This window comes from Arachis hypogaea, chromosome 19 (assembly GCF_003086295.3).
Source record: "Arachis hypogaea cultivar Tifrunner chromosome 19, arahy.Tifrunner.gnm2.J5K5, whole genome shotgun sequence".
NCBI lineage: Eukaryota > Viridiplantae > Streptophyta > Magnoliopsida > Fabales > Fabaceae > Arachis > Arachis hypogaea.
Window position 1 is genome coordinate 87,399,302 of NC_092054.1, and position 14,297 is coordinate 87,413,598.

At 40.5% G+C, this 14,297-nt stretch overlaps 1 non-coding gene across 1 annotated transcript; it reads right to left on the reverse strand.

Annotated features, from left to right (window-relative positions):
- Positions 1 to 3,362: 3,362 nt before the first annotated feature.
- LOC112781534 (small nucleolar RNA R71) lies at positions 3,363 to 3,466 on the reverse strand. The gene has a single exon (XR_003192307.1). It is a non-coding gene; the product is annotated as a small nucleolar RNA R71 (small nucleolar RNA).
- Positions 3,467 to 14,297: the final 10,831 nt, after the last annotated feature.

Here is a 14,297-nt window from a genome sequence, read left to right on the forward strand (position 1 = left end):
ATTTTAAAACAGTTTAATTATTTTGATGTGGTGGCAATACTATTGTTTTTCTGAATGAATGCTTGAACAATGCATATTTTTTGAATTTGTTGTTTAAAGAATGTTAAAATTGTTGGCTTGATGCCAGGGCATTTTGGCTAGTTTCACTGACCTTTTCTTTACTATTTTTAGGGTAGTTTCATGCATTTTCTTAGAAAATAAGCTAGTTTTGGGTAGATATTCACTTACATTTTCATTCAAGCATACATTGTGCACTTTACATGATTTCATGAGGATTTTGCATGAATTATATGATAAATTGGATGATGCATGACTCATGACTTGGACTAGAACTTTGATGCACTTTGTTGCTTAATTTCAGGACAAAGGAAGCAAAGAAGAACCACATTAGCAGTCACATTAGTCCCACTAACATGACCTCTAACGTGGAATGGGTGCTAACTTGTAAAGTTAATGAGAAACGTAATCGCCAATAACGCCCTCGAAGCCATCATAAGCCCACGTTAAGAGTCATGTTAACTAAGTTAACGTGAACTCTAACGTGGAAGAAGACAATAAGGCCAACGTTAGTGACACTCCCCTTTGTCACTAACGTTGGACCAAGCTCATAATTGGCCACGTTAGTTGCCACGTTAACTTAGTTAACGTGGCTTCTAACGTTAAGAAGCAAAAGGGAAGCCAACGTTAGTGACATTCACCTTTGTCACTAACGTTGGCCAAGCTTCCATAAGCCACGTTAACTCCCACGTTAACTTAGTTAACGTGGAAGCTAACGTGGAGAGAGCAATTGGTCGCCAACGTTAGTGACACTTACCTTTGTCACTAACGTTGGGGTGAACCACCAAGAGCCACCATGAGCAACCTTAACTCCCACGTTAACTTAGTTAACGTGAAAGCTAACGTGGATAAAGAGATGAGGAGCCAACGTTAGTGACACTCACCTTTGTCACTAATGTTGGAGATGGCTAGCATGACTACGTTAGAAGCCACGTTAACTTAGTTAACGTAGACTCTAACGTGAGAAATAGGGGCACATTGGAACGTTAGTGACAAAGGTAAGTGTCACTAATGTTCTCGAAAGATTGGGAAGCTTACGTTAAGAGCCACGTTAACTAAGTTAACGTGGACTCTAACGTAGGAAAGGGGGAAGCTTATCAACGTTATTGGGAAAGGTAAGTCCCAATAACGTGTGTGAAGGACCAAGAGGCAACGTTAGTGGTAACGTTTGTGCCACTAACGTTGAGGTTAACGTGGCTCATACTTGGGTGAGCAACGTTAGTAAAAAAGGTGATTGTCACTAACGTTCTCGAACCCACACTTTCACTTAACGTTAACACCACTAACGTCCTGAGCTAAAAGTCCCTGCCTACTTCACACTTTCTCTCTGCAAGCAAAGCTAAGCCCAGTGAAGAAGATAACTGCTTCAAACTCAGGATCCAAAGGCCCATACCCAAGACTTGAAGACCCAACTAGAAGATCAGAAGAGTAGTATATATAGGAGTAGCTTTGAATTAGTTTAGGGAGCTGGAAAACTTTAGGGAGCCTTTGGGCATAGAACTACTCTCTGTATTTACTTTCTCTAGACTTCTAGTTTTACTTTCAGCATGTATTCTCCATCTTTGTTTTCATTTTCCAGAGCTATGAACAACTAAACCCCTTTCATCGGGTTAGGGAGCTCTGTTGTAATTTGATGGATCAATTTTAGGTTTCATTCTCCTTATTCTATCTTTTCTCTTGATTTTACTAGAAAGCTTTCGATCTTCATCCAATTGGGTAGTTATCTTGGAAAAGAAGCTATTCATACTTGGATCTCTTCTGAACCTTGAAAGAGGAATGAAGGGATCATGCTAGAAATGCTTTCTCATGCTGGACTAAATTGGGTTTGGATGGATATGTGACTATAATCCTTCCAACACTTAATTTGGAAAATGCATGTGGTATAATCAGTGACCATACTTCATCTCTTCTCATGAGCAATTGACCAAGGAATTGGCTATTGATCAAGATTTGAGAGATTGAATTACAAGGAATTGTAATTCGATCACTTAAGATTGCCAAGGAGATCAATGAATGCATTGATTGAGGAAGAGATGAAAATGAACTTGATCTGGAGAATGCAACATCTCCTGAGCCCAATGAATTCCCCATTTCTGATCTTACCCATTCTCTTTAATTTCTGCGATTTACTTTTATGAGCAATTGCCCCATTCCCATTTAAGATTCTGCAATTTACTTTCCGCCATTTACATTCAGCTCTTTATTCCTAGCATTTACTGTTTCCACTATTTACTTTCCCGCCATTTAATTTTCTGCAATTCTCAACTCAAATTCTGGTTAGCTCAACTAGAACATTCCTTTAATTAAAGTTGCTTGATCAATCAATCTCTGTGGGATTCGACCTCACTCTATTGTGAGTTTTTACTTGACGACGAATTCGGTACACTTGCCGAAGGAAATTTGTTGCAAGACGAGTTTTTCGTGTATCTAGTTTATGGCGCCGTTGCCGGGAATTGATTTTGAATCAACAATGATTAAATTGGAGGATAACTAGATTGAGCATTTTTAGTTTGTTTGATTTAAATTTCTGTTTGAGTAATTTACTTTCAGTTTTAGTTAATTTCTTCCCTTCCCCCTACTTTTTCGTTTTTTTAGTTATTTACAATTCAGTTCACTAACCCACTAACTGTTTGATATATTGCATCACTCACACTAACAGTAATTCTAACAGAAATACTTTCTGCATCTATTTTCCTTGCTTGTGCTTTGTTGGTTGTATGACAGGGAGAAGAAGCGGGGCTTCAACTTCCTTTGATTCTGAACCTGAGAGGACCTTCTTTAGATTAAGGAGGGAAGCAAGAGAAAAACGAGTAGTTGGTGCCGAGGAAGAGGAGGAATACTTTGAACCAAACATGGGAGAAAACATAGAAAACCATCATGAAGAAGAGGCTCACAACCATGGCAGAGAAGGTCGAGCAAATCATGCTGGGGAGGAGAGAAGAGTTTTAGACTCTTACATCAATCCAAACCCAAGAAACTGTGGAAGTAGCATTCAAAAGCCAACCATCCATGCCAACAATTTTGAACTAAAACCACAGCTCATCACCCTTGTTCAGAACAACTGTTCGTTCAGAGGAGGCGTCCAAGAAGACCCCAATCAACATCTAACCACCTTCCTGAGGATATGTGACACGGTGAAGTCTAATGGTGTTCATCCTGACGCCTATAGACTGCTCTTATTTCCATTCTCACTCAAGGATAAGGCAGCCAAGTGGCTGGAGTCTTTTCCGAAGGAGAGTTTGACAACTTGGGAAGATGTGGTGAACAAATTTTTAGCCAGATTCTATCCTCCCCAAAGAATCAACAGGCTGAGAGCTGAGGTCCAAACTTTTAGGCAACAAGATGGTGAGACTCTATATGAAGCATGGGAGAGGTTTAAGGACCTGACAAGGAGGTGTCCACCAGACATGTTCAATGAATGGGTGCAGCTACACATTTTCTATGAAGGCCTTTCTTATGAATCAAAGAAAGCAGTAGACCACTCATCTGGGAGATCTCTGAACAAGAAGAAGACCATTGAGGAGGCCATAGATGTCATTGAAACTGTAGCAGAAAATGACTATTTCTATGCTTCTGAAAGAGGGAACACTAGAGGAGTGATGGAGCTAAACAATGTAGATGCTCTGCTGGCCCAAAATAAGCTCATTACCAAGCAGCTGGCTGACCTCACCAAGAAGATGGAGAGGAACCAAGTAGCAGCAATTACCACTTCATCAGCAACCCAAGAAGGAGTGAATGAAGAAGCAGAGGGTAGTCAGGAGTAAGCCAACTACATTGGGAATTTACCTAGGCAAAACCATGACCCATACTCCAAGACCTACAACCCTGATTGGAGGAATCACCCAAACTTTGGGTGGAGGAATCAACAAGATCAAGGCCAAGATTGGAGACATCACAACCCCAATAATAATGCAGCTCACCAACAATTCACACAGAGAACATATCAATACCACCATGACAACACCTCTCCACATCCATATCAAAACCAAAATAACACTCCTCATCCTTCCACCTCTAATCCCAATCCACCATCATTTGATGACAGACTCTCAAGGATTGAGAATATACTTGAAGGCATAGGCAAAGAGATTCAAGACAACAAGGCATTCAAGGAGGAAGTGCGAGCAAATTTTAAGAACCAGGGAGACACCATCAAGAGGTTGGAATCTCAAGTGGGGTATCTCTCTAAGCAGATTCCCAAACCTACAGATGGATTCCCAAGTGATACAGAAAAAAATCTAAGAGGTGAAACAAAGAAAGTAAGATTGGAAGATTGCAAGATGGTCACTATAAGTGATAAGGAGACTGAGGACAAGCCAAGCAAGCCGTCAGAACAACCTGGAGATACCTCAGTAGAGAAGAAGGAAAAAGATCACCAAGAACAAAAAATCTCACAACAAGAGCTGCTGAGACTCTATGCACCCTTTCCCCAACTTCTCAATGGTGCTGTGGAGAAGAGAATATACTCAAGATTTCTTGACTTGTTTGCATCTCTTCATGTAAACATACCATTCATCAAGACCATCCAACAAATGCCTGCATACATCAAGTATATGAAGGAACTGCTTTCCAGGAAAAACTCACTCAAGGGAGGCCAAACTATGGTGATGAACAAGGAGTGCAGCGCCCTCATTCAACCAGAGTTGCCTACAAAAAGAAAGGACCCAGGGAGTTTTCATATCCCCTGTGCCATAGGAGAAACAATGTTTGATAAAGCACTCTGCGATTTGGGAGCAAGCATCAACTTAATACCCTTATCCCTTGTGAAGAGGCTGTAGATCAATGAGATAAGGCCCACAGATGTAGTCATCAGGCTGGCTGACAAAACTCAAAAACAAGCAATAGGAGTGGTGGAAAATGTGTTGGTAAAGGTTGGGAAATACTTACTCCCAATAGACTTTGTCATATTGGACATGGAAGAGAGTCACACTCACCCAATCATATTGGGAAGACCATTCCTAGCTACAGCCAGAGCACTCATAGATGTGGAGCGAAGGGAGCTAATCTTGAGGATCCATGATGAACAGCTCACCTTCACTGTTTTCAAACACTCACAAAAAACAGATCAAGAGAACAAGGAACCAAGAAAGGATCACAGTGAGACACTGAAGGAAGAGACAAGCACTGAAGGACAACGAGCACATCTAGAGATCCCCTTGATTGATGAACAAGGCAAACAGTAATTGCCACAGCTCAAAGAAAATCAGGAGGAACCTAAACCACCAGGAAAATATGAGACCAGTAACCATATTTCCTTAGAGGAGGAGGTGACAAAGAGTAAGACAACATCACAAGAAACAAAGAAGAAGGTACCAAGGAGGTGGAGGAACAAGAAGATCCCCACCAAGGACTTCTCTCCAGGGGATAAAGTGATCTCAGCTTACTTCCCAGATATCCCCCCTGATCTCCCCACTGTACCATCTCAGTTACCTAAGGTCTTCACTATCAACAGAGTTCTCTCCTTGGAACATGTAGAGATCATTGATACAACTACTGGATATAGGTCTACTGCCAGAGGAGAAGACTTGAAGCATTATCGACCTCCCTGATGAAGGCGAAACATCAAGCTAGTGACGTTAAAGAAGCGCTTCATGGGAGGCAACCCATGTTTTATATGCTTTTAGAAAATAGTGAATAAGTCAATATTTATGAATTCTAACCCAAACTTGACAAACACTTGGTAAAATCCTTATTATGCAGTATATAGTGAAGAACAAGTTTGGTGTTCAAAGCATGCCAAGAAAGCATGAATGCAACCCAGAGCATGCTAGTCTTAGAGCTTTGAACAAAAACTTTTCATCACAGTGCTCCAAACTAAGTTTGGTGTCACCCAAGGTGCCACGAATATGCATATAAGGATACACAGTTAATTAGTTAGTTGGTATTCATGAATAAATAATCTAATTCTTTTTCTTTATTATTCTAGCCGTAAAGTTTAAATCTTTTTTATGATATTGATTTTTCTTATTTTATTTTTATAGGGAAAAGGAAAGGAGCATTGAAGGGGATTGATTGGACAATTAAATGAAGAAGGTTCGGACACCACAAAAGGAGGGACTACACACTTGTTCTAAAAAGGGAACGCATTGAAAATGTTGCCATGCAACATAGAAAAGAATGGACCCTTGAAGACCGAACAATCTCCATCATAAAGTGATGATCCTTGTCCTTTTTCCATGCACAACCCCAACCGTCCATCAAGCAACCACTCCATCAATCCACACCTTTCATTCACTCACAACTTCTCTATATAAGTGATCCTTGTTCCGTACCCCACCTTCACACTCCACGCCCACTCTTCACACCTCTCCATTTCGGGACAAAGCACCTCCTACCCCATTGAAAACATTCCCCCTCACTCCCTTCATTGCACTCAACCCTAAACAACCAAAAATTTCCACACCCTTACCACCTTCACACATTAACCCTCATTCATGGCATCTTCGAGCTCTAAAAGAAGGAAGGGAAAGGAACCTATGGAGCAACACCCGTATGATAAAAAGAGATTTAGAAGCTTGCACCATGCATTGTAATACGGTTGGATGGTGGATAAGGAGATCATTTATGAGTTGGGGTTTCAAGTTAGGAAAACTGAGTGTCCCGAAATCACAAAGAAGGCAGAAAAGAGAAGATGGGAGCTCCTCACTGATCCGGTCATTAAGGTAAATGCAAATCTTGTAAGAGAGTTTTATGCAAATGCGGTCCAATATGATAAGGCAGATGAGTCATATACAAGCTTTGTGAGAGGAAAGATGGTGGATTTCGGTCCCATGAGTGTCATGAGGGCATTAAAGCTACGGTCCATACCGTTTAAAGAAGAGAGTTATCATTCAAGAATGGACAACAGCCCCAATCATGACCAGATTGTGCAAGACATTTGTGTACCCGGAGCTGACTGGGAAAGATATGCAGATAGGAGACCAAGGTTCATCAAGAGAGCAGACCTCACTCCGGAAGCAAAAGGGTGGTTCGAAATTGTAAGGAGGTCCATCCTCCCAGTAGGGAACAACTCGGAGGTGAATCTCAAGAGAGCCATAATGGTGCACTGTATACTCAAAGGAGGAGAGATCAAGGTTCATGAACTCATAGCCGCAGGCATTAGAAAGGTGGCAGAAAAAAGCGACTCATGAGGAAAGTTAGGTTACCCCAGCACCATTTACCGACTATGCAAGAAAGCTGGGGTGGTGTTTGAAGATGAGGACCCCGTGTGGATAAAAGAGGGCGTTCCAATAACCGTTCGACGGATGCATGCTACCGCATCTCCCTTGCCTCAACGGAAGCAAAGGAAGAGGCCAGCCCCTCAAGTAGTAGAAGGACAAGTCTTAGAGGGGCAAGCACCAGCCACTTTGGATATGCACCAACTATAGAAAGCCATTGATGGCCTGTCCCGACAATATTTGGAAAGCCAAGGAGCACAGAAAGAGCTTCAACTACAAATGATGGAGCAGCAACTGAGTCAAGGACAACAATGGAGTGAAACATTCCACAGGATAGAACAAAGGCAAAATGAACAATAAGAATCTATCCAGAAGCTAATCAACATCCAAGCACATCAAGGTGCTCACATACATGAGATGCATCGAAGACAAATAGAACAGGCAGAACTATTGGACGAGCAAAGGGCATTCGCAGAAGGAGTTTACATGAGCGAGACTGGGCATCATATAAACACTCAAGCCAGGCTCGGATACTTAGTAGGACAGCTGCCTATATTGCATCCAAGAATCGCAAGGTATGAAGAAATGAGGGATGAATTAGCACGAGAAGAAAGACAAAGGGTGGAAGAGAGTCATGAATCAGTGAGGAAGGCACTTGAGGATTGGAAGCAAGCAAGATTGGCACGGATGCGAGGAAATGCAAGAGGACAAGAGGATAAGCAAGAGGGAGAGCATAGGCATCCACATGAGTAAAAGGTGGTGGAGTTCCTTCTTTGGTCCATCTTTTTTCTATGCTTTAAATAAGGAAGATCTTGTATGAAATAGAACATGCTTCCATGATAGTTTGAACCATTTTAAATTCTGTCTTTTAAGTTTTTTGTTGAATAGGTCTATGCTTGCTAGTCTTTATGTCACTGCATCCTCACTTTTCTTACTTGTATGCTTGTCCTTTTGAATCAAATGAAAAGAGAATGAGTGCTTTATAAAAGACCAGAGTAGAGTTCATACTATGGAGTAAGTTCCTGAGTTTGTGGTGTGGTCATAAGTTAGATAAGTTGGTTCAACCATAAGGTGGGAAGACAACTATCTATCATGAATACTATGCTTTGAACATATCTATGAGACTAGCTAAATAATAAGATCCGAATAAGAAAAAGGGAAAGAACAATCAAAGTTGAAGAATAAAAGAAAAAAAATAGCAAGAAAAGAGGCTAGGCACCAAGGGTTTGAGTCTTGAGGGATGTGTTTGTGGTATTCCTGTACCAAGGATCTGCTTGGATTACTAAGCTCTCAGGGGTGCTTTATCACCTGGTTACTTGGGTTAACTAACCCGGGATTATCAGCTGAAAGTCCACCATCAAGAGCAATCTTTGCTACAGAACATTTAGTAGCCCAAAGAGGTGCTGGACACCAAGACTTCAAGGAAAGAAAATAAACAAACCATGTGCCTGTGGTGTGTATGTATGGGGGAGAGACTTGAGGAAGTAAGTCCTTAGGGGTGCTTCAACACCTAGCACCTTGAACCAACTGGTTCGGGAGTGTTGGCTGAAAGCTTATTTTAAAGAGTTTCCCCCTTACAAAGCACTTAGCCTAAGAACACAAATAAGCCCTGAAATGACAACAAAAGGATCAATGAATAAAAGTCTCATGGGATGCAATCACAGTGAGTATTCTAGGACATGATAAAGGTGTGAAAGCCAGTGAAGGAATGAACCTAAGTTGCTATGCATGAAACCAGCATAAAACCAGAAACATGACTTCCACAAGAATGACTCATTTCTCTTGGCATTCTATTCATCATTCTCTTGTTCTAGTACTTGCTTAGGGACAAGCAAGCTTTAAGTTTGGTGTTGTGATGCCAGGGCATTTTGGCCAGTTTCACTGACCTTTTTTTTACTGTTTTTAGGGTAGTTTCATGCATTTTCTTAGAAAATAAGCTAGTTTTGGGTAGATATTCACTTACATCTTCATTCAAGCATACATTGTGCACTTTACATGATTTCATGAGGATTTTGCATGAATTATATGATAAATTAGATGATGCGTGACTCATGACTTGGACTAGAACTTTGATGCACTTTGTTGCTTGATTTCAGGACAAAGGAAGCGAAGAAGAACCACATTAGCAGTCACATTAGTCCCACTAACGTGACCTCTAACGTGGAATGGGTGCTAACTTGTAAAGTTAATGAGAAAGGTAATCGCCAATAACGCCCTCGAAGCCATCATAAGCCCACGTTAAGAGTCACATTAACTAAGTTAACGTGAACTCTAACGTGGAAGAAGACAATAAGGCCAACGTTAGTGACACTCCCCTTTGTCACTAACGTTGGACCAAGCTCATAATTGGCCACGTTAGTTGCCACGTTAACTTAGTTAACGTGGCTTCTAATGTTAAGAAGCAAAAGGGAAGCCAACGTTAGTGACATTCACCTTTGTCACTAACGTTGGCCAAGCTTCCATAAGCCACGTTAACTCCCACGTTAACTTAGTTAACGTGGAAGCTAACGTGGAGAGAGCAATTGGTCACCAACGTTAGTGACACTTACCTTTGTCACTAACGTTGGGGTGAACCACCAAGAGCCACCATGAGCAACGTTAACTCCCACGTTAACTTAGTTAACGTGGAAGCTAACGTGGATAAAGAGATGAGGAGCCAACGTTAGTGACACTCACCTTTGTCACTAACGTTGGAGATGGCTAGCATGACTACATTAGAAGCCACGTTAACTTAGTTAACGTGGACTCTAACGTGAGAAATAGGGGCACATTGGAACATTAGTGACAAAGGTAAGTGTCACTAATGTTCTCGAAAGATTGGGAAGCTTACGTTAAGAGCCACGTTAACTAAGTTAACATGGACTCTAACGTAGGAAAGGGGGAAGCTTATCAACATTATTGGGAAAGGTAAGTCCCAATAACGTGTGTGAAGGACCAAGAGGCAACGTTAGTGGTAACGTTTGTGTCACTAATGTTGAGGTTAACGTGGCTCATACTTGGGTGAGCAACGTTAGTGAAAAAGGTGATTGTCACTAACGTTCTCGAACCCACACTTTCACTTAACGTTAACACCACTAACGTCCTGAGCTAAAAGTCCCTGCCTACTTCACACTTTCTCTCTGCAAGCAAAGCTAAGCCCAATGAAGAAGATAACTGCTTCAAACTCAGGATCCAAAGGCCCATACCCAAGACTTGAAGAGCCAACTAGAAGATCAGAAGAGTAGTATATATATGAGTAGCTTTGAATTAGTTTAGAGAGCTGGAAAACTTTAGGGAGCCTTTGGGCATAGAACTACTCTCTGTATTTACTTTCTCTAGACTTCTAGTTTTACTTTCAGCATGTATTCTCCATCTTTGTTTTCATTTTCCAGAGCTATGAACAACTAAACCCCTTTCATTGGGTTAGGGAGCTCTGTTGTAATTTGATGGATCAATTTTTGTTTTCATTCTCCTTCTTCTATCTTTTCTCTTGATTTTACTAGAAAGCTTTCGATCTTCATCTAATTGGGTAGTTATCTTGGAAAAGAAGCTATTCATACTTGGATCTCTTCTGAACCTTGAAAGAGGAATGAAGGGATCATGCTAGAAATGCTTTCTCATGCTGGACCAAATTGGGTTTGGATAGATATGTGACTATAATCCTTCCAACACTTGATCTGGGAAATGCATGTGGTATAATCAGTGACCATACTTCATCTCTTCTCATGAGCAATTGACCAAGGAATTGGCTATTGATCAAGATTTGAGAGATTGAATTACAAGGAATTGTAATTCGATCACTTAAGATTGCCAATGAGATCAATGAATGCATTGATTGAGGAAGAGATGAAAATGAACTTGATCCGGAGAATGCAACATCTCCTGAGCCCAATGAATTCCCCATTTCTGATCTTACCCATTCTCTTTAATTTCTGCGATTTACTTTTATGAGCAATTGCCCCATTCCCATTTAAGATTCTGCAATTTACTTTCCGCCATTTACATTCAGCTCTTTATTCCTAGCATTTACTGTTTCCACTATTTACTTTCCCGCCATTTAATTTTCTGCAATTTTCTAATTCTGGTTCGCTCAACTAGAACATTCCTTTAATTAAAGTTGTTTGATCAATCAATCTCTGTGGGATTCGACCTCACTCTATTGTGAGTTTTTACTTGACGACGAATTCGGTACACCTGCCGAAGGAAATTTGCTGCGAGACGAGTTTTCCGTGTATCATGGCTCTTGAAAGAATGATGGGAAAAGGAGAAATGTTATCTGATGATCTGAAAAATCATAAAATTGATTCTTGAAGCAAGAAAAAGCAGTGAAAAGCTTGCAGAAAAAAAAAGAAAAAAAAAGAAGAAGAAGAAAAAAAAAGAAAGAAAAAAGAAAAGCAAGCAGAAAAAGCCAATACCCCTTTAAACCAAAAGGCAAGGGTGATAAAAAGGATGCAAGGCTTTGAGCATCAGTGGATAGGAGGACCCACAGGAATAAAATCCAGGCCTAAGCGGCTAAACCAAGCTGTCCCTAACCATGTGCTTGTGGCGTGAAGGTGTCAAGTGAAAACTTGAGACTGAGCGGTTAAAGTCGAGGTCCAAAGCAAAAAGAAGAGTATGCTTAAGAACCTTGGACACCTCTAATTGGGGACTCTAGCAAAGCTGAATCACAATCTGCAAAGGTTCACCCAGTTATGTGTCTGTGGCATTTATGTATCCGGTGGTAATACTGGAAAACAAAGTGCTTAGGGCCACGGCCAAGACTCATAAAGTAGCTGTGTTCAAGAATCAACATATTTAACTAGGAGAATCAATAACACTATCTGGATTCTGAGTTCCTATAGATGCCAATCATTCTGAACTTCAAGGAATAAAGTGAGATGCCAAAACTGTTCAGAAGCAAAAAGCTAAAAGCCCCGCTCATCTAATTAATACTGATCTTCATAGATGTTTTTGGAATTCATTGTATATTCTCTTCTTTTTATCCTATTTAATTTTCAGTTGCTTGGGGACAAGCAACAATTTAAGTTTGGTGTTGTGATGAGCGGATAATTTATACGCTTTTTGGCATTGTTTTTAGTATGTTTTTAGTATATTTTAATTAGTTTTTATTATTTTTTTATTAGTTTTTATTTAAAAATCATATTTCTGGACTTTACTATGAGTTTGTGTGTTTTTCTGTAATTTCAGGTATTTTTTTACTGAAATTGAGGGACCTGAGCAAAAATCTGATTCAAAGGCTGAAAAAGGATTGCAGATGCTGTTGGATTCTGACCTTCCTGCACTCAAAGTGGATTTTCTGGAGCTATAGATACTCAATTTGCGCGCTCTCAAGAATTCTGGCGTTTAACTCCAAAACTGGCATAAAAGCTGGAGTTAAACGCCCAAACTGGCACAAAAGCTGGCGTTTAACTCCAAGAAAAGTCTCTACACATGGATGCTTCAATGCTCAGCCCAAGCACACACCAAGTGGGCCCGGAAGAAGATTTCTGCATTAATTACTGATTTCTGTAAACCCTAGGCTACTAGTCTCTATAAATAGGACCTTATACTATTGTATTTTCATCTTTTGACCATCTTTGACTCATACTTTGATAGATCTTTTCACGTTTGGGAGGCTGGCCTCATGGCCATGCCTAGACCTTTTTCTTATGTATTTTCAACGGTGGAGTTTCTACACACCATAGATTAAGGTGTGGAGCTCTGTTGTTCTTCATGAATTAATACAAAGTACTATTGTTTTTCTATTCAACTCAAGTCTGTTTCTTCTCCAAGATATTCATTCGTTCTTCAACTTGATGAATGTGATGATCCGTGACACTCATCATCATTCTCACCTATGAATATGTGCCTAACAACCACCTCTGTTCTACTAGCAATGGCTTGAATGCGTATCTCTTGGGTTTCTAATCTAAGATTGGAACCTTCGTGGTACAGGCTAGAATTATTGGCGGCCATTCCTGAGATCCAGAAAGTCTAAACCTTGTCTGTGGTATTCTGAGTAGGATCTAGGAAGGGATGACTGTGACGAGCTTCAAACTCGTAATTGTGGGGCGTGTGACAGACGCAAAAGGATCAATGGATCCTATTTCGACATGATCGAGAACCGACAGATGATTAGCTGTGCGGTGACAGCGCATTTGGAATGTTTTCACTGAGAGGACGGAAAGTAGCCATTGACAACGGTGATGCCCAACATAAAGCTTGCCATGGAAGGGAGTATGAATGATTGGAAGAAGGCAATAGGAAAGCAGAGGTTCAGGAGGAACAAAGCATCTTCGTACGCTTATCTGAAACTCCTACCAATGAATTACATAAGTATCTCTATCTTTATTCTATTTTATGTTTATCTTTTAATTATCAATTCTCCATCACCATCTAAATTCGTCTGACTGAGATTTACAAGGTGACCATAGCTTGCTTCAAGCCGACAGTCTCCGTGGGATCGACCCTTACTCACGTAAGGTATTACTTGGACAACCCAATGCACTTGCTGGTTAGTTGTGCGGAATTGTGACAAAGTGTGATTCACGTTTAAGAGCTCTACGTCTTTGGCGCCATTGTTGATGATCACAATTTCGTGCACCAGGGTTCATAGGCATATGATAGGTGTGGTTGATAACCATAAGAAGAATCAACATAACCATTGGATTGGTCTGCACCATGGGGTGAATTATGTTCATAGCATGCCGGAGGAGGTTGTTGCCATGAAGATTGTTCATATGCTTAAGGCTCCTCCCACCTTTGATTTCCAAATCCTTGATGCACATCCTCATTGAAATTCTTATTTCCTACAACATAGTTAGAACCAAACTTATAGCCAAAAGGGTGAGAATTCATAATAGAAAGAGAGAATAAAAACAAAAGCTACTAAGAAAATAAAGAAAATAGACTCCTAAAACTAGCAAAAACTAGCAAACAAACAAAAAGTCAAGCTATTTGATGAGAGAATTATTGTCGGCCTAGAATTTCTCTTAATAGATGATGACTTGCATCATCTACCCTTTTTCTAGGACCATAAAAGAGCATAATCTTGTTTGATCATTGCAATTCATGCATTATTTGATGAGCATTATAGTACATTGCTTTGAAATGAGCTTGTGCTGA